This window comes from Anopheles funestus, chromosome 2RL (genome assembly GCF_943734845.2).
Source record: "Anopheles funestus chromosome 2RL, idAnoFuneDA-416_04, whole genome shotgun sequence".
Taxonomy (NCBI): Eukaryota; Metazoa; Arthropoda; class Insecta; order Diptera; family Culicidae; genus Anopheles; species Anopheles funestus.
The window spans coordinates 54448223-54475061 of NC_064598.1; the positions used below are offsets into that span (position 1 = coordinate 54448223).

The window sequence follows — 26839 nt, forward strand, 5'->3', positions numbered from 1 at the left end:
TGTGTTAGGAATATTGAAGCATCCATCTACTACTCACTTGTCTATCCGGCACCAGTACAAAGAGAGGCAAACAAAAAAAAAACAAGACAAAACATTGCCCGAGCGGGATGGATAGACCGAACTGCAACGGGTGAACGAGATCAGCACTGTGTTGAGTTGCATCGCATCACAACATGCGTTGAGATGCATCTCACGATGCACGTGCATTTTGGTGTTGTACCGATGAAGATGCCGGTTGTGAGCGCCACAAAATGTGCTATGTTCGAATATATGGGTGAAGTAAAACGTACGGTAGTGTGCGTTTTTGCTTACGACACTCACCGATCAACCATTTTCCCCTGCTGGCGTTCACACCCATTGTGAGCGGCTACATTTATGCGTGCCCCTTTCTGTGTGTGTGTGTGTGTATGTCAATTCGTGGGGAATCGGTGTGAAGCTTTTTGGGGAACGCTTGAGTTACCGCTTGTGCGAACATTGACGTACTCAGCGTGCGCGATCATGTGCGATCATGAGAGAATGCAGTTTATCGTTGTGTTGGTTTCCATCTGCCGTACGAGACGGTTCAATGTTGACTGGGTCAGTTCAACGCTCAAGGATGCGTTAATCTTGCATCCTTCAGATCATCATTGCTACGCAACGGAACGCATTAAACAGAAGGAAATGTTTGAATATGCGTGTTTGTCGGCCGATTAAAAGAGCGTACGAATTATTTGTGCTAATAATGTTGGTAGCTGTCACGTAAACATACATCCACGTGATACCGGCATTCGCACCGATCGATCACACAAGTGGCCATTAGCAAAAACGAAACCATACAAGTGCCATCGGGTTTAAAGTTGCGGCGCTTAGTTCTAGCGCTCTAGCGTTCAGTCGTTCCGTGGCTGGTAGCACCGAAAAGGGCTTGATTCAGGGCCGATCATCAAACCATTTTGGAGATTGTAGCAGACAAAGTCATCGTTCACGGTCCCTACCATAATGCGGTCGCTTCGTACGTATTGGTGTTTAGTGCATGTTGGCGCGTTTCTTTGGCGCGTTCGAGAGTACCAAACAGCCGTGCGATATAAAGCAAGCCTTGGCTTTCGGGCACGGCTTTTGGAGGGAAGTGCAGTGTAGTGGACAAAAGGGCGGAATGCACTTGTGAGTGCCGTGCAGTAGTGTGCAGTTTGCAATCGCATCAAGCAAACAAGTGAGTCACTGGCAAGCCACTCAGGCGCGCGAACTGCCAAACTGTTTACCGACGTTCTCTTTCACGTACCAGGCGACTCCATCGGTGTTCTCTCCGTGCCGTGGTCTCCGTACGATCGTACCGTCTCGTTCTGGCTTGAAACTTGTGGTGGGATGGAACTCACCAAGATGTGTTGAATTGACGGGACGAATTTAAGGGTGAGTTCGAACAATTTACTGCTGCTGCTCGATGCATTCTGCTTATTGGTGTGCGTGTGTGAAGCGGATTTGTTTTTTTTTTGTTTTTTGGTTGTGTTGTGCACGTTTGTGTTTGACCTTACGCTAGTGCGCTAGTAGTAGGTTGCTGTAAGTACGAAATCGTGTGCATCGCATGGGGTAAAAGGTGAGGGCGAAGCATACACGGAATGGGATGGCGTCTGTAGCTGCGTCTGGAGTACCTACGCGCACCTCGTTCGTCTCGCCCGCGTCTCAGCGTTGGTACTGGTCCGCTGTTCACGAAACGAGTCAGCGTAGCTTTGAAGCTTTCGGGCAACAGGAGAAAGGGATGAGGTGGAGGATGCAGAGGGAGAAGAAGGAGGGGGAGGGTTAAGGGCGGTTCGCGACGACGGTCGACCACGACCGGGGGCAGTATAGGTAAGGGTTGTCGGTTGTTGTTTCGGTTGTACGACGCTGCAGCAGCCTGCACTAAAACAGTTGTGGCGAAGTTTCCGAAACGCCGAGAAGTGTAGTGAGTGAATTTTTCTCGTGCGCCCGCTGCCGCCAATTTTTGCTCTACTTCGTTCAACCGTTTCGTGTGTGTATGTGTGTGCGTGTGTGTATTTTTTGTTGTTTTGTTTTAAGTTTTTACATTTGTTGCATTCTCGATCCGGGCAAAGGGTCGGAACAACACAGCCACAAAGCCTACTATCCTAGTTTCAAACGTTCTTTCTCTATCTTTCTCTTTCACTCACTCTCCCTCTCACGTTCGATTCTCTTTCTTCGTCTTTCTCTTTCGTTGACATTTTCTTTTCTTTCTCCTTCAATTTCACACAAATGATCGAAGTTGGTAAACAAAAACGAACCCATTTAACAAAATGCAGCAACATTCAAACCTAGCATCTCCTTCACGGCCACATTTATCGATGGCTGTTTGGAGCAAATAAGGTCACGAAATCTGTCGCGAGACAAAAGGAAAATGAAACACGAAAGAAACATCGCCACTACCGCCAATCTGTACTTACGGTGCAGCATGCCAATGGGGCTCGATTAGTGTACCGCATTCGCTTGACCGTACCGGTTGACAGTCGATTGTCAGCGTGTGTTCGCCCTCGAACCGATTCAGCCAACCTGTTGTTGGTGCATCCGATGATTTAAGTGCGTGTGTACGGGCGTCTGTGTATGTGTGTATGTACGAACGTGTTTGTGTTGGAGTGGTTTGTTGATGATATTGTTACCTCATCTCATCTGCTCCATGGCTAGCCACAGTGCCACAGTGTGAGTGTGTGTGTTGGTGGTGATTATGTGTTTGCGTGTGAGTAGTGTAAGCGAGTGTTGGTGCGATGTGTAGATCGTGCTATTGTACATCCGTTTCCGGCATTGCGAGTGTAACTTCTAGCTGATATCCGTTTTCGGATACTAGTTTGTCCTTTTTCCATGCAACATTTCTTACAGCTGTACTCTCACGTATACACGCTCCGTATTCGTTACCGTAAGGGGAGGTCCAACGGGTTGCACACCACTACACGGATACGAGCCTAGGAAGCAGAGTGACACGGGGTTGTCGGACTTGGAGGATTCTCCTTGAAAGAAGTGAGTGCATTTAACAAACAAAAAAGTATGCTACTTGTGCCTCTTGCACCTACCTACCACCTCCAACCAACTCATTCTCAGTAAGCCTTGACGGAGAAGCACTGTGCACTGTGGTTCGATTTTTTTCGATCATCATCTATTCGCGTAAAAAAATCATGATCAAACCTGACGGGCATGGATGTTCTGAAGTCGTACAACGTAATTACTTTGCGGGATTATTAATTGACAGCTTAGCATTATCAAAACATTAGAATTTAAATAAATGTGCCTAAAGTTCGACCTTTTCTTACAGAAAATATTTTACGGCCTGCGAAGAATAAAACACAACTAGCGATCGTTCTGCCAGGAGCAACATAAAAAAAAACCATTTCGGTGCCTTTGTTCCACTGTGTTGCCCAGTAACTAGTTCAATTTTTAGTGTGCGTGCGTAGTTGTGCGTGTGTACGTGCGTGAGTGTGTGTGTGTCTGTGTAGTGGCAAATATTGCGCTCCCTTGACCTCGGCCGCAATGGCGCCAATGGCGGGCGCGTACAATGCGCGGTCCACACCGAACGTTACCCATTTTCGAAGGAGCCCAAGGCGTGCACGTTTGCAAACGGCATCATGATGCACTGGCACTTGAGCCACCCTGGAGCTGTGTGTTAGTGCGAACGGTTGTGGCACGGTGCTGCGGTGTTAGTGAAGCTGCTATTGCATAAGACGCAAAGTGAAAAGAAAAGGGAAAAAGCTCCCACCCGATGGACCACGCCGGAGCTACAAGCGGAAGAAAATAGACAAACAGCACGCGGCCAACACGCTCGATCCGGTGGCATTTGCCGGCGATCTTTGGCATCGAAGCAGGTGGCCCGGTGGGTAGGAAATGTGGCCGGTGACGGACCCATCCATGACCTTCGGTATTTCACTGCAGAGGTAAGTCTCGTGGGGGAATGTCTATTTCTATGCGAACGTGTAGTTCGTAATGTAATTCGTATTCTCATTGATTGAGTGATTCAGTGCGACTGTTGCTAGGGATCGGAAATGCAAACCATTTGGGCTGGGATTCGAGGAGTTCGCATCACCGTGCATCATCTTGTAGTTGCCTCCGAAAAATGCACATCGGTCACATCGAATGATCGTGTACGTGGACCGTGGAGCGATAGGAAAACGCCTGCAAGAGGGCACTTTATCGCTGAACAACAACAAAAAGAGGTCCATCGTTAGGTTTAGTTTCGTGGGGCGTGGCTAACAGGCTAGCTGCCAAATAAAAAAAGTTTTAAATGCGCCCAACCAACCAACGCACGGCGGAATCACCTTCGCCACCGACACTGTTTGTCGGCATAAGGCTACGGATGGCTCTGTTCTACTTGAACGCACACGCGACACGACACACACAGGCAATGCTTGCGATGCCGTATGTACGCACGTCAAATCGCAACGCACCACTCTGTTGGGGCAGCTGGGCGACCGTTTCCCGACAGACAAAGAGACCTCAAATTTGAGAGAATTACGGTAAAAGATCAAGAAGAACATGGAAAACGACGGCGAAACCCGAAAAAAAGCATGAAACCCTTGATTGTGTGTGTGAGCCGACAGAGTTTGTTGAAGCTAGAATTGTTTCCATCTCGTTCTGACCTACATTGTTATCCTGCGTCCTTACTCTAGCGTTCATCCCACACTGTGACGAGCTCAGTTTGCTGTGCGCTAAGTCCAGGGTGGACGTGTTGTGGGACTTAGCAAATTTTATATTTGTTTGTGCGTGGATGATGCGCGGAAGTTTGCAAGTATGCGCGATTGCTTTGTGCAGTGCAATATGCTGACCAGTGTTGTGATTTATGTAGAGTTGATGTGCCTTTTTATGCCATTAACGTGTGGTGTTAGTTTTTTCCCTACACTCCGTGCTTGCTTCGGCAAGCGCATTGAAATGTAGTGAGGGAAAAAACTTTCGGTGCATGTTGTGGAAACTTCTTCCCCTTTTTTCACGACTATGAATTCTGTTGGTGCTGTGTTTGGTGTGTGAATGTTTATGCGTGTATTTTGGTGACAAATAGTGTCAAACATATTGTACGCGTTGGTACAGGATAGTGTTTTCGTCTTCCTTTTGTGCTTCTTTTGTGCTGCGTCATTCGCCGTGCGCACACTGTAATCCTGTGTGCAGTGAAGGATCGTTTTTTCTTCTTGCGCTGTTTGCCGCATCGTACGCGCACCCTAATCCAGTGTGCAGTGAAGGATCGTGTTTTTGTCGTCCTCTTCGGTGTTGTTCGTGTGTCGTCGTGTTTGCCATGCAGCGAAGCATGCGACATGACACACACTGTTACACGTCTTACACTATAATTGTAGAGCGGTGCTACAGCCCCGCCTACTTAAAAATCATGTAAAAGCTCAAAAAATCAAAAACAGAACGAGAGGTCGCGATACGTTTTTGAATACGGGCGCGCGAGAGGCACATAGGGTTTTCCGATTCGAGCAGTGGCTTCGCGTCAAGTAGTTTAAATGCCCATATTTTGCTATACGGGTTGTTGCTAGCCGAATTTGGATGGAGGGCACAGAAGGAAAAAAACAATCTAATAATCATGCCGTCCCGCTTTGCCTTTTGGCCACGGGGATGATGTCGAAAATGGAACCGAAAGTGTACGATCGTGATGATGATGATGATGATGATGGTGATTAGACGATGGCGGCCGTTTGCTGTTGTAGCTTTTTGGGAAGAGATCTAATGGCGGTGCTATGGATCTAATGGACGATGGACAACGAGAGAATGGCAGACATAAATTGTAATTATGCCTTCTTTACAAAGTTAATATAAGATGCAAATTCATGGGAAACTGAGCCAAAATGAAATACAATATAGGAATTAAGTTACACGTATAGCTTTTAGCCTGCAAATTGGATTTTGTAAACACTATAATAAATCTATAATAAAACCTCTATTTGGGGTATTAAACCCTCAATACTTCATTGCCAATAAGGGGTTGGTCATATCTTTGGTCATATATAAGGGGTTGGTCATATAATGAAAGCTGCTGCGACTCTCGATTCCATACAAACGCATGCGGCAGAAGCCTGATGAAGCTATGTTTAAGTCTACTAGTTTTTTCTGTACGTATTTTGACGTTTGGAGGCTTATCGGCTGTTAGCTTAACAAACAATTTGGCAAGCTACGTTATCCTGCGTACGAAATTTTATGTGAGCTGCAGGCTCTACAAACAAAGATTTTTTTTAACTGGTAGAAGATCGTGTTTCCCATACGTAAGAAATGTAAACAAACTTTATGTAAGTCAAGGTTTTATATTCCCCAGCCGACAAACGTTCTTGTTTTTGTAAATTTTTACATAGTCATTTCGAGAAATAATAAATGGTGTACAATAAATAGTAAGTAGTGAACATTTCGTTGATTTTCTTCGAATAAACATAGAGAAATAAAATTTAGCATTTTCGAAAACTAACAGAAACCCGTTAAACTCCGAGAGGAGTTTTCGTTAACGAAACGAACTAGAAAACATTTACGCAAACAAGAAAAATTGTCAGCTTGGGCAGGGGAGCATGGGAGGATGTTTGCTCCAAAAGTAACTTATATTAAGTGGTGAGTTTACATTTCTGGGGGTCCTAAGCGAACATGTGGGGCCCTAAGCGGGCCGCTAAGTCCGCTTACCCCGCTACTACTTATATTACATTAATTTATAATGGAAATAAAATTTTGAAACCTGTATAAACTAATGCAATGATACATGTATGATCGGATATGAACTTTCCTAGGACAGAAAAATAATATTGCTAGAATAATATTGCCAATGACGGATTGAGGGTTTACGATACCAACACCGACTGAAAAGAAATGCACACTAGATAATTCTAAATTTGTTGACTGGTCTGAAACAGTGACGACTGGGTGACAAAAGCTGTTCTCTTAACTCACCAAAGAATTTCCAAAATTATTTTAATGTTCGTGTTATTAGGTTAACAATTGATCCTGCTTTCACTTTAGCTTCTGTCCAACTTTTTTACAACTATCATATCGTGAGAGGCAAACCGATTCAGTCGACAGACAAACTTTGATTTTGCCTGATCCACATCTTAGCTCTGGCGCAGTTTCAACAGATTACTAGATTCGCCGGCTCATTAGCTGACAGCAAGTTCAAGTCTATTTGAAATGTGACGTTAGTTTGTGTACGTTGTTAGTGTGAATGGTTTGTAAATCGTGCCTCGACCATCCTAAAAGGGTAATTGAATTCATCATCCCCGAAAACAAAAATGGCTGTACGAAGCAATGAATCGCTTCACCGATTTTAGTCACGAGCTGTACACGTATTGTCCACGTTGAATTTTACTTCAGTGTCATTTGCGCTCCCTTCGAGCAGACCTTGAGAAGAAGATAGACCTTGGGTACGATCCAGCCCTTCGATGGTGACGATATGGAGCCAAAATGAAACAAAAACGAAAACATAAAGGTAAGGGTAGGAGCAGAAAAAAAACACTCACTCGAACCGGTTGCACGATGTACGAGTGCCACACACTGGAGCCGCTGTAGTATAGTAGTTTGCGCGCCTTCCTTATCCTCTTATACAATCAAGCTGCTCCGTGTTTCCTACCCGCACGAGAGGACTCCCGTATAGCAAAATATGGGCATTTAAACTACTTGACGCGAAGCCACTGCTCGAATCGGAAAACCCTATGTGCCTCTCGCGCGCCCGTATTCAAAAACGTATCGCGACCTCTCGTTCTGTTTTTGATTTTTTGAGCTTTTACATGATTTTTAAGTAGGCGGGGCTGTAGCACCGCTCTACAATTATAGTGTAAGACGTGTAACAGTGTGTGTCATGTCGCATGCTTCGCTGCATGGCAAACACGACGACACACGAACAACACCGAAGAGGACGACAAAAACACGATCCTTCACTGCACACTGGATTAGGGTGCGCGTACGATGCGGCAAACAGCGCAAGAAGAAAAAACGATCCTTCACTGCACACAGGATTACAGTGTGCGCACGGCGAATGACGCAGCACAAAAGAAGCACAAAAGGAAGACGAAAACACTATCCTGTACCAACGCGTACAATATGTTTGACACTATTTGTCACCAAAATACACGCATAAACATTCACACACCAAACACAGCACCAACAGAATTCATAGTCGTGAAAAAAGGGGAAGAAGTTTCCACAACATGCACCGAAAGTTTTTTCCCTCACTACATTTCAATGCGCTTGCCGAAGCAAGCACGGAGTGTAGGGAAAAAACTAACACCACACGTTAATGGCATAAAAAGGCACATCAACTCTACATAAATCACAACACTGGTCAGCATATTGCACTGCACAAAGCAATCGCGCATACTTGCAAACTTCCGCGCATCATCCACGCACAAACAAATATAAAATTTGCTAAGTCCCACAACACGTCCACCCTGGACTTAGCGCACAGCAAACTGAGCTCGTCACAGTGTGGGATGAACGCTAGAGTAAGGACGCAGGATAACAATGTAGGTCAGAACGAGATGGAAACAATTCTAGCTTCAACAAACTCTGTCGGCTCACACACACAATCAAGGGTTTCATGCTTTTTTTCGGGTTTCGCCGTCGTTTTCCATGTTCTTCTTGATCTTTTACCGTAATTCTCTCAAATTTGAGGTCTCTTTGTCTGTCGGGCTGTAACTGCACTGTCCTATTTCATGCATGTTATATTCCAAATGTTCCCTTTCCTCTTGTCCAAAGTGTCACGCAAATGGTGCACACACAAAAAAAAATCGAACTGAAATGAACAACGATTGTCACACATGAAGACACACACACACGTATAAATATGGCGACATTTTGAGGACGGTATTTGATGAAAATTCGAACCAACTCGTTCATACAACGTTGCTGTAAAAATAGTTTTTTGAAAATGTCCGCCCTCCCATTCGTGCACACACAGTCAAACTCACACATTGCATGCACCTATTTTTGTGTTAGTTGTTTTGTGCCGTATCATTTTGATACGGCGACATGTTGTTGTTCCGTTTTCTTTGTTGATTTTGCAGATCCACTCAACGGGTCCTACTACCGCCCTTCCCACCGCAGGGTTGCGTCTGTCTCCACACACAATCAATTCATGACCGTTATCCTATTTGGGACAAACCAACAACGGACCAGCGCGCACATACAGACATCCCGTGTCCCCCTGGTACATGGGGGTTGGGGCGAAAAAAAATAATTTTCCAAAACCTTTTACATCGTGGACAAAGCCACCGGTGCTCTTTTCTAAAACCCTGCACGGGGCCCTCCTCGGAAGCCGAGAGTTTGAGGGTCGTGCTGGACGGCGCAGGCAATCGGCTTCGTTTCTTCGTACGCCTGGATCATTCGGTTCGTTTGTTATCAAAAATCAAACATTACAGTTGTTATTTTTCTTTCCATATTCCTATCATATAAAACACATCCGTGCACACAGACACACTTACGGAAATACAAAGCCAGCACCTCCCTTACAGCTGCAATGGCAGTCAGCGAAGGCAGTGACACGGTAAGAGGGTGGGTGCTCCAGGGCATGTCAGAAGGGTCATAAGGTTCGGTGAACGGTTTGTGGGCTGGGGTGGTTAGTTGAATCTGTGCAGTTGGGCGAGTGGGTGAGTGGCATAAGGAAGGACACACGCTCATGTGCTTGGAACGTTTGGATTATCATTCACCCATAGACTCAGGAAAGCTCCGAAATGAAAGGCCTGCAGTCGGGATGCCACGAGAAATATGGGGAATTTTTAGGAACTTTCCAGAGCCCCACAAATGACGGGGGGGTTGCACTGTGTCAGCCCAGGTCCAGTGATGATAGGGAACGAGGCAATGAGGCAAGATAGTAAATTAGTTTGGGGAGGAGGGTATGTATGTGTGCCGTGGACAGTGCGAGCGACTAGTTTTTCGAGTTGATGGCAATTAGTCGATCGCTCGTTATTTGGTCGTGGCCTGTGCTGGTGATGGTGAGTGATGGAGGAGGGCTACAAAATGTGCCGGAGACGCGGCGGGAAAGTGACGCACGATGGGAATTTTCGAGAGGGTTAACGATTGACGCCGCAGGCAGCCATGGATAGTTGGTGGTTTAGTTGCAATTGAAGGTTCCAGGCAACAAAATGACGGCTGTGTGACGGTTGTGCACTTGATCTCGAAAAAATGCACCGAACCGGTTTTTTGGTGCGCCGTTTGGCGTTTGTACCCCACCGTCCGGGACCGGATCCGTTCGGTGGGTTTGTGGAATGGGAAAGGGTGGCTGAGGGTCGCCGATGGGGTTAGTTGTGTTTTTTTTCTCCTCCGTTTAAGTTTTCCTTCCTGCTACTTTATTCCAAAGTAAGTTGTTTAGCAAATGATCGGTGATGCAGTGAAAGCCGCGTGCATGAATAATTGTCTGTCTAGGTATTGTTTGGTTGTTGTTGGTTGATTAAAGATGAATGCATTCTCGAAGGAATCATTTACAAAATACATTAATTTATAACAAACGGATATGACGGTTTGATGGGATAAAATATCTTTTTATTTATATAAAAGCTTCGTAAGCGCATAAACGTTCAAACTTTACGAACAATCATAAGGGGTTTTACAGTCAGCATGCTCGTAAACATTGATTATTGATTGACATATTTCTCAAAACAATGTTTTGTATTTCTCTATTTCCGCATACCTGTGAGCCGATCGATTTAACATTTTTATTAGAAAATCAAAAAAATTGCACAATTTTAAAGGTAATTGCCATATGCTAGTGAATTTAAATTGCTTTCTCTTTGCTTTACGTGATTTTCGATTTTTACATTATTCATGTATTTAAAATTAAATCAATGTACTCAATGATAATAGAATAAACCGAATTCAACACAGAAAAACGGGTAATAACAATTTTAAACAATTTACTCAATTAACAAATATTTTAACAATGGCACATCACGTTCCACAGTTCGGCTTCCTCTCACGTTATTGCTTTCAAAACCTAATGGTCCATGCAAAACAGCTTAATCGAAGCCACGAGCTGTTTGGGTTCAGGGCTGATGTAATTGAATTCCCCTGCCCATTTTGCCAACACTCAGTTTTATTCGTTCCCTAATGTGTTTTGAACTCGGGCCCCCTATTTACCACCACGTGCTATCGAATTTTATCGTTACAAAAGTTGCATCGGGCGTTGAATCTGCGGGTACCGCTGATGACCCCGGTGCAAGATGATGATCGGAGAAAAGCTTAATTTTATTATCGATGTAAGCCCAACCGGAGTTAATCGATGCGAAATCGCTCCCGGATTGTGTGTCAAGCTAAACGAAAGACCAAAGCGGGGCGGCTGTCGGGTTTGCTTTATTTGGACACGATGTTACATTCTCTCGGGATAGCTGAATGTGGTCGTAGGGTCGTTATCCGAAAATAAGGTAACGATGAAATGTACGTGAAACAACGGTTCAATTGAGTTGAGGCAAATGTTGTTATTTTATAGGCTATCAGATCAATAAGCATCCTTTCCTTAAACGGTTTGGAAACGAAAAACGAAATTGAAAAAAAAGCACTCCCGTTAGTAATATACCCAGTGCTTTTCATGCCCTGGTTTGTTAGTACAGTCGGAGAAGGATGATTTTTGAGCAACAAGTGTTTTGATCGGTTCCATGGTTTCGTCCTTGGGTTCATTCGTTCAGTCTAACACACTCAAGGTGGTCGGTTGGTTTCAAATGTGTGAATCGACTTCTGGTTAGAAATTTAGAAAGAACGATATTCAGTATTCTTGATATCGTTATAAAATAGAAACACAAGTTTTAAGGACATTTTTAATGTTCTTTATTGTGGTTGGATTCAGTGTTTTTTTTAAATTTCCGTTTTTGGGTGAACAGTATCCTTTGATCGAATTCCGCAAGCAGTTGAGGTGACTTTCCATGAAATTGAAATGCTTAAACCATATAAACCTAATGGCTTTCATTTTTGCAATTAACGCTTTCGTGGACATGTCGCTAAGCGGATCGAGTTGGCAGATTGGAATGCGAGAGTGAGCACATAAGAACATGGAAAGTATAAAAAGAAACTACACAGACTACAGGGAGGACAACGAAAAAAAGAAAAAAAAAGTTGAGTCAGCTTCGGTTAAATGCAGAGGGGTAGGAATTAAAATTATGAAAAACGATGCAAACAACGTCCAAATATAAAAATCATGTTCAAAGAAGTAAAAAACTGGGAAATAGTAAGTAGAAGAAAACATGCACAGAGAGCTCAGAAGCAGGATACACTGTAAGAACAATAGAACCGTTGTAGTGTTTGATAGCGGGAGGAAAGTGTAGATGAAAATGGGAAACATCCCCATAGGACCAGCAAACTAAGAGAAATAGAAAAAAGAAGTTAAAAAAGTTAGAATTAAAAAAATACAACCCAAAAATGCAAGCAAAGTAGAGTACAAAAAAACCCCAGCAGGCGATGGAGATGGTTCGATCTTAGCAGCAGCAAAATAAGGATGCAGCAATGCACCAGTACCGAGAGGATAAGATGACAAGTGAAGGAACGCACTGCGAGGAGTAAAGGGAGGTGGACGCAAAGGGTGAGAAAAAATGAACTTAAATTATATTAAAAATTCTCGTCTCATCTTGCGAGTGGTCTTTTTTTTTCGCTGTTGTTGCCTTTGAGCACACTTTTCATTTTCCAACGTCTAACCCCCCGTAACCGCTGGCCTATCTGTTCACCGCTCGCCAGTAATACCCGCTTCGCCTAGAAGAGTGTCCGCCAAACTGACGGCACGGATGTCACGCAGAAAGCTATGCACAAGAAGAGTGAAGCAAGAGAGATGGACAGGGGGAGAGAGAAGGAACGAGGGAGAAAAAATTGGTAATGCAGAAAGATGCAACGTAGTGGTCGTTTCTTGAGCGCAGCCATTTTTTATATATTTTTCTCCACTCTGCCTTAATGCTGTTTTCCATTTTCACTATTAAGGATCTTCAGCCGGAAAACCCGTGGGGGGTATTCCGGGTAGCTCACGAACTGAGGAATTGTTTTTTATCAATCTTTCTTTTTCGCTCCTTCTCTTCAATGTGAAAAAACAAGCTACCTAAAAGCAGAATGGAATAATAACAAAAAAAAAACACAACCGATCCAAATCCTTGAGCAAGTGAAGGAAGCTGAGGCTGTCAAAATGGGTGTTGTTCGCGGTGGACAGGAAAAACTAAAAAAAAAACGATAAAGGAAGTCCAAAGTAAGGCAAAAACAACACCTCGGAAAGAAAGAATTAATTTCCTCTCGTGGTGCATCCCGTGGGTGTCTTTCCGCGGTACACTTTCATATTTGAGGGTGTGTGTGTGTGAGTGAGAGCTGGGGTTGGGGCATTTTTTGTTGATGCAATCACCCCGCCTAGCCACCTTTCAATTCCTCCAAAACGTTACACTGTGTAACAGGGGGCACTGAAGGAAATCGGACCGAGTTGCAGCTGAAAACATTGCAACCGGTTGGTGCGGAAAATAGGAGGAGAAGAGGAAGAGAAGGTGGTTGGGTGCTGTTGATGATGTTTTGCTGCAGGTTTCTTTTTTCTTGTTGTTGCCTTTGGCTACGTGTTCATAGGAGAGTGAAGTGTGGATATCGAACGGAAGCAGTGGCAAGAGATTTGGGAGCAATGTGCAAAAAAAACGAATAATACCACGTCTTTTTCCCCAACTATCCTCTTTTGGGGGCGGCTGCACGGGATTCAAATGACTTCCTGCAAATGGGTCTGCAGCATACGACAACTAAAATCTCTTTGGCAAGAGAAGAAGAGCCAAATGGTACGATGCTTGGAGCAAAAATAGAAAAGTACTGTAATAGAAAATAAGGATCGAAAAAATAAGTGAGCAAGAGAGAAAGATGGAGAGAGAGAAAGAAAGAGAAGGAAGGAAAATGTAAAAAAACAGACAATAGCACAAGCGTACAAGAGAGAAAAAGTGTGGAAAAGAGAACGAAAAAGATGGAACACAAAACAGAACAAAAAAGTAACCCCTGGATGGACTTTGGCCGTCTTCGGTGAAGATGGATGCGTAGTGAGTTGTTTATTTTTCACTGTTGCTAGTAGGATGGCATGATAGTTCTTTTTTTCGTTGGTCCAGGTCTAGCTAGCGACCCATTTACTTTCGTGAACGAATGATTTTTACTTGAGTCAACGCATAAGATTAACCGAAAGTATATCTGCGCAAAAATGAAGTATCCTAGGAAAAGTAAAGAGTTATGTGGAGAAGTAAATGATATTTTATCATTTTTCTACTGTCATGCCACAAGCGTTAGTTATGTGGAGGGCCAAAAAAACTTAATTCATAATTCTACTATGTTTTGCATTTTCTGTTCGTGTTATTTAATCGTGGGTGTGGTTCTTATCTTGATGATAAAACCTTATTAACTACATTTGTAAAAACCAAGTCAGTTATTGCAGTCATCCATTTTGTTTCGCTCACTCCTCAGTAAGTAATAAATTTATTAAAAGAAAAGATACAAAAAAATTCACACACTATAAGCATGAATCATGCAGCTTGACATCTATGGCAATTGCAAAGAAAATGCAAAGTTGTGGGAAGGCATTAGGAATCATACCATATTTACAAACGTAAAAAAAGGCCAAAACTCGTGTTCATATTCCTAAATCACACAAAGTATCCAAAAACAAAAACCTAGTTTTGTTCGTTTTTCACTAGAATAACTCAACTTCGTGTGTGCGTGTTTCACGAAATGCATGGACAAAAAAAAAATCGATAGTGCTGCATGTATTTGCTACCTCAATGAATGCACATATGCAACTGGCGTACATGCGAGGACACTGGCGAAGCGCGGCAAACACTGGTCGGCCGATCCCAGCTTAAAATGAAGCACACGAAACTAATGCGCCAACATGGGACGTATAGTCGGGGTAGCGCCAAAAAGTGTTGAATAATTCACACGAGTTTGGTACACCTTTTGGGACGTTCCGATGTCTGAAGTGTATGTAGAGGAGTCTTTTTTTTTGTTTGTTGCTACGCGCGGGAGTCATGTACAGGAGTACGCCGTACTTTGTTTGTGAACTTCAGCCACAGGACCAATGGAGGATGAAACCGGGAGAGGGGTTGCATTCCGGCGAGGAAGTTTGTCTCGTATCTTAATATCTGTGCAAGGTAAATTCGTTAGATCCTTCGGGCACTGGTTTAGTTTCTTGGCGAAAGGTTCGCCACCGAACCGAATCGTTTGAAGGCATTTGACAAAAATTACATACGGAAAGCGATCGGAGTTTGCGGTTCGTTTTGCATTTTGACTGCTTGTTCGGTACACATGCAGCTGCATCTGCTTGTCCCAGTTACATGTGGGAACAGGCTGCCGATGAACCGATAACGCAACAGGGTGCTCTACTAACGACAAAGCAAAGTCCGAAAAATTTTACTTCGCTTTCGCAAGTAGTGGCGACCTTTTACAATTCCGACCTGAGCATTGTGATGCATTTGGCAGTTTGCAAATATTTCTGAATAACGTTCAGCTAATATTTTGTTAGTTTCCAGTGTGTTGCGAAACTGTCAGCAAAAAATTGTGATAAAAAAGTTTTAGAAAAAAGTCAAGCTTTTTCATGTATAAAAAAAAACTTCTTCATATTTTGCAGAATCCAAGTGTAAAGTAAACGACAAATTAATAATTAATGATTATAATTATACTCTTCATCCAAGCGAGCGTTCTAACGTTCGATCACCGATAGTTATTCACATTCATCAATCAAAACCGTTCGTCTCAACCACTCATAGCTAACAAAGCTAGTATCTATGATCGATATTTTTCATTACGTTTCCAGACAGTGTTATCGATCGATTTTTACAAAGTTCGGTTAATTTTCTCCATTCTTTTGTGCTCATGCAATGGGCAATGGGTTTGGTGGCAAGCACTTTTGGCCAAAATGAAAGGCAATGGCGAATGAAGACAAACTCACGAGAAAAAAAAGATACAAAATCAAACCATCGCCATGGCCGAAACGAAACCCGTTAGAACAAAGACTTCCTCATCGCGCTGTCTTGGACAATTTTGCTTTTCGCATACCCAAAATTTCCATCCGCCGGTCCGCTACCCTACAACCCCTTTCGCGGGGTGGCCTTTGCATCTCCTGTCTGGTATTGTGTTAGCAGCAGGGAATGCGTTTTTTTTTGTTGCACCTCGAATAGATTTTTCCATTCGTTGTGTACCATTCTCGTGTAGTAGTACCACGATGCGTTTTGTGATGATGATGATGATGGGTGGAAGATGAAAAACGTTCCCAATTGTGTTGGATTGGGCGAAAGCGAGCGGTGTGTTGAAAGTAATCTTGTTTTTTCGCCAGAATATTTCCGGCGTTGCATGATATTTTCACCACGCTATCAGAAGGATAGTTCTCTCTGTGTGTGTGTATGTTTTTTTTGTGTTTTTTGGTCCAGGGTCTAGCCATATTTTTTTGAGGTGCATTTTTTAACCGTAGTTCATGGATACTGTTGGATGAAGGCGAGGTCGGTGTTCTTTCGTTAGCAAAATTTTTCCATTTCTCTCATTTCCCTTGGTGCACACTGGTGTCTTCGTATTGGCGTACACTGGTTTCTTTCCTCTGGTGGCGCATTTTAATTTTCAATTTGTTTTCGTGCTCCCGTCGTCGCCGTCGTCGTCATCGCCGTCGTCGTCATCGCCGTCGTTCACTGTTGATGGTTTCGTCTCCACTTTTTGTCCATCGATTGGATAAATTCCCATTTGCACCTTCTTTTGCTGAAGTGGGACGGCATGGGAAGGTGCCGGAATGCAGGAGAATCAGGAAGTGATGGTAACAAAAAAATCTCACCTCTCGGTGAAGAATCGGTACTTCGTGACGATTTTTGTCTCCGTCACATGCCGAGCATTTGCATCCCTAAGGAGTTGCGAAGATTTTTTTTTAATTCAGAATTTACCATTCCACTCGATCCAAGCTCATCAAGCGGTTCTTGCATACTACTTTACGGTGAATTATTTTTTTTGTATTCTTTCCACAAAAGGTCGTGAAATTTAAAAATGGCTGACATATTTTTTGAATGTTTTTGGCATGTAGGGGTCTTTTTTGCTGGTATTAAAAATTTTTCACCCGAATGAATGATTTTGAAAGTTTGTTTTCTTTTTTTTGATAATATTAAAAACGATGCGAGGTCTTTTATACAATCGTGACGTCAATAATTAAGAGACGCTTGAAGATATGACGTTTCGTTCATTTGTTTCTAAGTTTGATAACAGTAACATATTAAAAGAAAAAATGAAAATTGTTTAAGTAGTGTAACATTAAAACGTAATCCCAAACTAGATTTTAAGCGTTGTTTTCGTATTGAAATAAATGTTATTTACATAGAATTCTAATCTGTACATGAGGCTTGAGAGATTCCCTAAAGGTTATTCTTGTTGATTATTTAAGAATATTTTGAAAACATTAATACTTGTTGTTTCTTCAATTGTAAGTGAGGAGATTATATCAATGCACCATATCAATGACAAACACTGGCTTAACGGGGTGAAAGTATGAACCAACAAAAGCCTTTTGATTTGAAATCATCATTGCTATTGATGCGTATGAAAAATGCTATTCGGCTGTAGGCGAACCAGCTCGTTGTTGTTTTCTTCACATAGGCATCAACATCACCATCACCATCATGATCATCATCATCGTGATTGGCGCCATGATCATCTCAATTGCAAACTGTTTTGCGGACGCGTACTTTCGCGAATCCCGTTAACTTGAGAGGAACCGAATGATTGTTTGTGGTGCCTCTTCGAAACGGTTCGGCATGTTTGAGATGGCAAGTTATGTTATTTTTTTTTGTTGCTGTTGCTGTTTTTTGTTTTGCTAATAGTTCAAATGCACACACACGCATCGACTATCTCTAAACAAGGAAGGCGATCGGCAGCACCGTTACACGCGGTATGGCTGTCTCGGAACATTCGCAAATGTTCGATGAGAAAAAGATGGTAGCATGTTGTGTTTTCTTTGTTGATAGTAGCAATGAAAAAACTATCATCGAACAATTAGCATAAAACTATCATCATAGTTTAGAGTATGTGCTGAGTTAGTTGAATTTATTACATTCTATAAACCTTCGAAGCAGTTAAAAGTGATATTTGCATATGATAAACACTGTCGAAATCCCTCACGTTATACAACAATAACTTGTTTTCGCTTCCGTGTAAAATGTGTCCACGGATTTTGTGGGATTTCCCATCAAATCACACCACTTGCCCTCTCTCGGCAAACGTCGTTTCGTGTTTGTGTGTATCGAAACAAGGTATGAGTTATCGAAACGTTCAGTTATTTTCCGCTAGCAAATAGATTTAATTATCCGCGCCATTTTTAAGCGATGCGTGGCTGCTGGATACGAGATTCGCACCGTTTAACGATCGTACTGGTCGCATGCTTCTGGTCATAGATCGCACAGTAGCAGAATATTAGTTGTATAATCTGTAACTTGATTTTTTCCTCAAAGTTTGAAGATTTGTTATAAAATATGTCAAAACAAATTATCTAAACAAAGAACGTTACTTGATAGTGATTTGAAAAAATACTGACTGCTGTGTAGTGTTCCATTTAGGTGGTTTGTTTTTTGATGCTCGCTTCAATTCGATACCATTCTCCTATGAAGACTCGTAATATATGACATCGTTCTGATCCCACCATACGCAGAGCGAGATTTTCTGAGAGAGAATATGTCGCTTTAGTGTCGATTAAGCTGGTGTTGGGGCGGTGTTGGGGCATTTTTTCCGTTTGGGATAATTTTGCTCAACAGGTTTCTATTGATGTTTCAAAAGTGGTCAAATAAAACGATGCAATGCCATGTTCAATGCAGATGTCCATTAATAAAAATGACTCAAGAGATTTAACATTCCTACCCGTAAAGTGTCAGCATCTTCGAATTTCATTAGGAGATGGACACTAGGGAAAAGATGGGAACTTCTTATAATTAAAGGATATTAATTATTTCGATATTTTTAAGTCATACGATCTGGCCAGCCTAATAAAAAATAATAATATTAATAAAATTACGATATTTTTCAGCAATGCAACTTAAACTCTGGCCATGTAACAAATGTTTTGAGAACCAAAGTTCTGTAAAACTCGCTGATCTATCATATTTACACATTACATAATTTTTTTTTGTGTGCACGATAGTGGATGTAATTTGGTTACTGTGGAAACTAAATTCAATTGCATATTTAATTCTTATTTCCGCCATGTTTACTTAGTGAGCGAGTTTTATTCATTACAAGAGAGTTCATCAAGAAAAAGAGCTGGTTCAACACCTCTTGAACTTAAAAAGTGTGAGGTTCTACCATATTTTTTAAGGAACCGGAAAATGGCTGGCCTTACTCATTCAACAAGTTCACCTAATTTGGTGGCAAGAATTAGCAATTTCCTAGGGCAAAAACTTTCATGGCATTCCAAGGTTTTTGATGATAAACCGCTTTATAGATGTACTAGGAATCGCATAATATTAAAACAACATAAAAATTCATGTAGTTTACATTTGTTTCCATATTTGTCTATCTTACACTTCAAAGTGTCCATCTTTCCCATATCAGGTGTTCGTGTCTTTTTCGAACATGTCAAAAGTACACGTGACGAAACCATCATTTTGATTGATGACATAATCATCAAATTTTAGTATCAAGCGTCAAATAATTTTCTAATAAATAATGGATGTAAAATAATGTGTGTACAGCTACGGACGTCTTTACCTACTTTCCCTATTAGTGAACTAATACTAATATTTTCATTCTCTTAAAAAACATAAAACCTAGATTCATTAGGGTAAAGATAACATTGTACAATTGTATCTTGGGTGTATTTTACACCTACCGACTAGAGATGAAGAATGAGTTCACACATTGACAAAGTGGCACGCACGCACATGGCGTGCAAAAATGTGCAAATTGAAACATGCAACATTTTGAGAGAATATGCTAGTGTTGTGGTTCTGCTAAACGAGCAGCGATTCTTCCCCATGACAAAGCCAGCTACCCAAAACCGACCCACGTGTTGATTAGCATTGTCCACGGGCAGTCAGGGGTGATTTCGGTTTGTTTTTATTTGTTTTGTTTTTGCACTGCATAAAAGCACTAGCATTAGGTTGGTAGGACAACAAACGGGTCAAACAAATGCGCTCCGGTCAGTTTTGTCCGTGCAGCATTTAGAATGCATCATCAGAAATGGTGAAAGCGTAGCAAATAGTATACCGTACAAAAAGCGAGTACACAGTAGAATAGAATGTAAAAGAAAGTGCAAAAATTAGGGTGCATGAAACAGACAAAAGAAACTGGTGCAAATGCATACCGAGCCCGGCACATCCACGTTCCGCAACCGGGCCTAGATTGGGCCGTGTAATCGAAACGAGAATAAAAACTAGAACTCGACTAATCTCGACTAGCCTGCTCAAGCGATTGGCCACAGAAACGCAGTCCGATAGAATAGAAAATAATCAGACCGCATACGCATCGTCAAAAAGTGCATCGCAGCACAATAACACCTCACCCACACCGCTAGTACTACCACCAACCATCGTCAGAAGCACGAATTAGGCTTGAACAAATGCAACATCATCAAGCCTAGAGGCGTGTGTTTTTCTCGCGCCGGGAGATGCATAGCCGAGTGGTGGTAAAATTTAATTTGCTTCGTTGATTCGGACGGGTGTGGAAGGCTTCCAGTTGGTGCATTTGCAGATAATTTTGCCGTTCGGGTTTGTTTTTATTGTGCAATGTTTGTGTGTGTGTATGTGTGCTCGTGTGTGGCGGTAGTGGTAGGAGTTTTAGTTAGTGTTTTGTTTGTTAGTTTTTTCGGCTGCCAATCAAATGAAAACTTGCCGAGTGGGCACGTGAGCTTTGGACCTTGAATGTTAATGATCACTTCTGACATTTTGTTTTGGAGCTGATATCAGTGGTGGATGCCGTGATCACGTGGTAGCTGTATGCTTTTGTGACGACTGAAGCTGCAACAAATGGTAAAGCAATGTAGATGGTTATTTTTTTGAATTTATCAATCATTTATACTTACACTTCGGTGGCAATAAAGTTACTGAAATTGGAAGGTTTTATTTCTTACACAATAATCAAAAGTTTATATCATTTCCATAATTATTATATTTGTAATAATGTAAATAAGACGCATAATTAACATTTCAATTATTGGCTTTATGAAAAACTAGCTGACTTGAAAAAAATAGTTTGCTTGAATAACAAAGCCATTGAATTACACAAAATGAATCGTCAATGCACTTTAACAAAACCCACTCCTAGCTGTTATGGTAAATACGTCTCTCTAATAGATGGTAACAGTTGCTAAATGAAAAAAAAAATGGTGATGATTGTCCATATGTATTTGTTTTTATAATTTCAATTATGTATTTTTCATATTAATTTCAAACTGCCTGCAATATGTTATGTCCTCAAATATTTCCTTTATTTTCAATCGATTAGCAACCACTTTATTTACGACTATGGGATCTGAGGAAGCAAAGGTTAAGATGGAGGATGTTATGGGACGGTAGGGTAACCAATCAAGATTTTAGAATTTAGAATACAGCATTTGTGAGACGTGCGAGCAATTCCATCGCAAAGGCGAGTTTGTGAGGAAAGCAGCGAGGAAGCTTGTTTCGAGTGAAGGTCACCCTGTTTGATGCGGTAGGAGCAAAAATAACAAAAAGACAAGAGCAAGTAACTTTGCGTTTTTGATATGCAGCAATGTTAAGAAAAATATGACGACAAGAATAATATTGAATTGTTAACATAAAAAATTAAATTCCCAATTTAAAATGGGAGGACCTGGTTTCCACATATCCATGGAATATTTAAAAAAAATATAAGAATTTAATTGTTTAATGAATTTTGTATGTTCTTATAAACGAATATTAGCAGATAAATTGTTTTGTAAATTGTGTACCAATCCAGGCTTAAACTACTGCACTGACTGTTTGTTTAGTTGTTTCTCTCTCTCAAAAATTCCATCTCAGTGTGACCAAGACCAAATCCATTCGTATTCGGGCAAATTTGTGGGATGCATGGTAAACGTAGGGGCAGGGTGCGAATTTATTTGGTTTTCTAATCAGTTTTAACTATAAAGACGACAGCGAGCCGAGCGACACACGAGCGAATGTGCAAAACTGCATGTCAAACGAATTGCTGTCAGAGTGTGCGAGCGTGTACGAATGGCCGAATGCACTAGGTTTCCGTAATATTAGAGGTTTAATGCATTTAATACTGATTTAGGTGGAGTTAGAAAGAAATGTTTGTACAGTATAATGCTATTAATGATGTACATGGCATTTATCTACGTTTATTCATTATTGTATAAACGATGTTTATTTAATTGTAAAAGTTGCTTGTGGTTATTAATTACTATTTTAATCAATTTAAATAATTTAAAAAAATCCATCGTTCTATTGTGGCTTATCGAATGCATCACTGTGACATGCAACAAAACAAAACAATACAAATAGTTATTTCACAACTGCAGCCCCCGGCTGAAGTTTGTGCAACAAAACACGAATAGTTTACGCCTTCGTTTCGGTTGTTTTCGGTGCACTTATCAACCTACATGAATGAGAGGAATCACTCTTATTAGGGGCACGCATACAACGCTGCACAACTAAACACACATATGGCACGAATCGGACGAGCATTCGAGTGGACGAGTATGGCAGTGGATGCAGGTGCAGTGGATGCACTATTTGTTGTAACGGCGCACTGTATGCGAAGTGTGTGTGGTTGTGTGTGTTTATGTGTGTCATTGCTTAGTGCCGCCTTTTTGGTTCGTTTTTGGTACAGCACACGTTGGGTGGTGCAACGTGACTTAGATTTGTGAATGTGGCCGTAGTTGTTTTGGAGAGGCTTTTATTAGTGCACCTAGTCATTTTGGGGTTTTTCCACTCAATGGTTGTTGTGTCATTTGATTGTGACGTGGTTAGGCATCCATTTTTTTGTGTGTGGCTAAGTTGCCACTTTTTTTTGGTTTGCAGTGTTATATGGATTGATTTTGATAAATAAAAATAGAGTTTAAAATGTGACTTCATGAAAACCTCTTGAAGAATACCGGTTTGTTTTAAATGTATCCAAAAGCCTAGTGGTTTGTTCTTACCGAAATTAGGGTCATTTAATCAAAAATAATCAAAAATTTATTGTGTAAAGTGCAATATTCAGTAACATTTATTACTGTATGTATTCTGGTTTATTTTGTTGAACCTTCCTTCGCTCAACGGAAAGAGGGTTAGGGTGGAAAAAGGGCCCGTCAGTTAGTGGGCACATTTAATTTGATTATATATTTTCACCCAAGCCGCTAGCGGATTGCGGGTTGCAGCTATAATCTTATCTGTGCATTTCCCTCTTCACCTTTCCACTACCGTCCCTTTCCCTCTTCTTTCCCTTTTTCACCAATCCAACTCCAAGTATCAGGCGACGGAAGAAAGTGTGGCCACCGTTTTGCAGGCAGATTGCGTCAATGTTTGCAATTATCAGTGTTATTGTTAGCGCTTAGTTTTGGTTCCTCGAGCGTACACACACACGCATGCAAAGAACCAGAAAGTAACCTTCTTAAATAGTGCACAATTTTCGCTCGTATCAACTATCAGTCAACAAGGGCTTACAGCATGATTTATGGTACGAAATTTCAACGCAAATTGTGACGCCTTTGACGGTGCTGCTGTTCGGGGTGGGGTGCATCTAGGTCAGTGTTAGAGCTCGCAATTGAAAATGGCGTTTCTCAAATATGGGTTCATTTGTGGTATCGTTTGTGGCTCTTAATGCTTGCGGAAATAATTGTTTCGAAGAACTTTTAACGATACTCGAATCAATTATTCCGTAAATTTTGTACATTTTGTGAAAAATTTGTGCAAAAATTAGAAAAATACGATTCCATGATATGGAAAAAATTAAAATGTGAACTTAAGTTGAGTCTTTCACATTTTCTATCCTCTATACTCCAAAAGAGAACCAGCACTAATGCAAATGGCTCATGACAGCTCGTTTACCAGATTCAACTAAAACCCCTTTACTCAGAGAAAGATGTAGAAGAGCCATATGCAAAAAAAACCTTAAGCGATGCACAAAAGGCAGAAGTGACTTTTTTCCAATTAAAAACGGAGCGAATTATTTATTTTAGTAACACCCCAGCACCAGCAACAACCCTATCCATCTGCCCGCATGGTACATGGTTCTAGGTATCACGTTGGCTACCGGCGAGCTTACTATCGTCCAGGATAGTATGTATAAGTTCGTCTGGCAATTTTTGCTACTCCTTTTGTCTTTTCTGAATCTTCTCTGCCCACACCGACATCACAAAGACATATAAACTGTGTTTTTTTACATTCTCGTCCTTCTTTTTTTCACTTTTTTTCACTGGACAGTTTCGGACATCGGAGTATTGTGTGTGGAGAAGAGATAAAAAAAGAAAAACAAAAAACCCAAAGCCCCCGAGATAGAATGACCAAAGTGGACTGGTCATAGTGAGTGTTTTGTTCTGTGCCCTCGTGCTTTAGCTACCGTCGTGTCGAGTGTTTCTATTGTGTTTTGGTTCGTCCTTACGAAGACAACGCTGATCACGTTCAGATGATACTATGTGCTTCAGCATGACGATGCTTATGTGTTTGTGTATTTACACTCGTTGAGGTCTTTTCTACTTCGCCGTCGACCACCAACCATGGGAAGCTAGCAATTGGAAATGACATAAATGCTCGAGAGTGAAGAAAAAATGTGCATCCTTCCATAACCATCATGATATTTAGTTTTCCGGTGAATATCTTTTATGCTGTGTTCAGGAGTTTTTCGATTTGCTTTGAATATTTAAATATTGTTGAACTTTTATCTTAATGGAGATGATGAGATGTGAATTTGGAAAAGAATCACACCGAGGCTAGCTGCACGTATTAATTATATTTAAAGAAGATTGGAGAAAAACGTGCACAAACTAGCTGTATTTATGAAATTATTGAACTTTTAAAATGATTTGTTCGTCGTTAACCACCATCCTTCTCTGCTCCCCATTGTGTAACATGTCAAGGTTATGCCTGCCGTTTTATCCTGCCCACGATTAAGATATCTTCCCGCGTGAGGGCTAGCGAATTTCAAATGAAAAGAAGACGGAAAAATGAAAAGCACAGGCTCGTGAAGGACAGAAACTTAGTGGGACAGCACGGAAGAACTGGTAAAAGTCATCGATCGCGTACGACACCTATCGGGACTAATTTCCGTCGCCTGCTTCTGTCGTTTCAATCGATTCGAGGTAGCTTCCAGGCCCGACTTTGGCCGCCATGTCGACGACGCGAGATAACGGGCGCGTCTCTTTGAGCATCGTAGACACGACACCGAACATGGCCGATGATGGTGCAGGCGGTGCCGAACGTTGATACCATCTTTCATCGTTAATGGAATCCTGCTTGCTTGCAGCTTCTTCGTGCAGTTCAAGCCCAGCCAGGCGTACCCGAGACCAAGTCATCCATGCACTTGATCTCCGTCCATGGAATGGCTTGATCCGAAACTTCAAGCCAGTTCTGGGATCGAACTGCTACCGAACTGCTGATTGTTGGGTTGGTGGCCCATACAGGGCCGTGCGGCTGTGTGTTTGTGCGCGAAAAGTCATCTTTTCCGTCTTCCTAACCTTGTCCAGCGTCGGTAATCGATTTCCTCTTGCCACTGGTCTCCCTTTTCTTGACAATCCCTTTGTTGTATGTTTTTTAACAGGCTCGTGCATGAAGATGGTGGGTCCGATGAGAGGGAGGAAGTAGTTGAATAGTTTAATCGTTGGTTGTCTTACGATCGCGCCACCATCGACGTGTGGATGGAAGAATGGAGAAAAACTGGTCCTAACCGAATCAGATTGAATCTATCAGTTGTTAGCTTCGCTGTTACTACAGTTCTCCGGCCATCATGAGTGAACGTTGGTCTGGGGATCTTATTTTGTAGCGTCAACGTCATTTACGGAAAGATCTTCTGCTTATTGTGTTGGTAAAATTAAAGCCATTGAAGCAGTTTGTGGATTTGGTCTATTTTAAACTGTAAAAATGTTTTATTTTGTTAAAATAGTAACATTTTACAATTGACGATTCATTGTTTTCGTCAATACGATTAACAAAAAGCAATAATTTGAAACTTTAAAAATACTATAAATACAAAATTCAAACTTACTTCACAAAGTTTCGCGCTACAGCACTTAACCAGAAGCTTAATGTTGTGTTTGTCATTTACGATAGTGATAGCGCGGCCTTAGTAGTAGTAGTAGTAGTAGTATGTGTGTAAGAAGGAGGACGCAAACGAACGGATACAAATAGACAACATCTCAACAAGCAGCTGCCGCCAAGCACAAGCGATTGCACATAATTTGATCGATATACAATATATCTATTATTAAATTGCGCTCTTTTATCTACCATCTGAGCCTAAGCTGCCCTTCGCCTCTCTCCCATGGCGTTGGTGCGGTTTGCAGAAACCTTCACAAATGTGCTGTTTGCCCTTTCCACCATTTTATCATGTCCTACCCCCACCCCTATGCGTGATTCCTGTGTCACCAAACGCACTTCGTTTCGAGGGCTCCGTTTTGTTGAAATGTTGCAGCCGATCTTTGGACAGAGCTCTCTGTAGTTCTTGGCACATGCTTCGAGGAAAGGGCTAGCGAACATAGCGATTTAGATGGGATACATTCCACTCTCTAACATCATTCGCGCTCACACCATAGCATCGGCAGTGCTATGCTTTCCACGAATGGATGAGGGTGTGCGAACAACCTGTTCTCGCTAAGTTTACTATCGCCCAGGCAAAATAGACAAAACGCTCGCGCAGTTTGCGAGCAACGGAATAAAGTACGGACATAGAGCTGTTGGAGCATTGGAACGACATCGCGATCCATAAGGTGACCAATAAATTAGCATACACTTGTCTTACTGGTAGGTCCGACTGTACTATGAGATCGTGTGCGGAGAGGCAGATCGCG

The 26839-nt window shown here is 41.9% G+C and overlaps 1 protein-coding gene across 6 annotated transcripts in view; it reads left to right on the plus strand.

Moving 5' to 3' along the window:
- The first annotated feature begins 1796 nt into the window (after positions 1-1796).
- Positions 1797-26839, plus strand: part of LOC125761081 (mushroom body large-type Kenyon cell-specific protein 1) — a 132906-nt gene continuing 107863 nt past the window's right edge. The window contains exons 1-2 of one of the 6 annotated variants that reach the window (XM_049421895.1): positions 1797-1996; positions 3266-3881. The gene's annotated coding sequence lies outside the window, so the exon portion shown is untranslated. Of the gene's footprint in view, positions 1997-2473; positions 3882-26839 lie in introns of those variants that run through there. The other 5 variants (XM_049421893.1, XM_049421894.1, XM_049421892.1 and 2 more) reach the window with 5 other exon arrangements.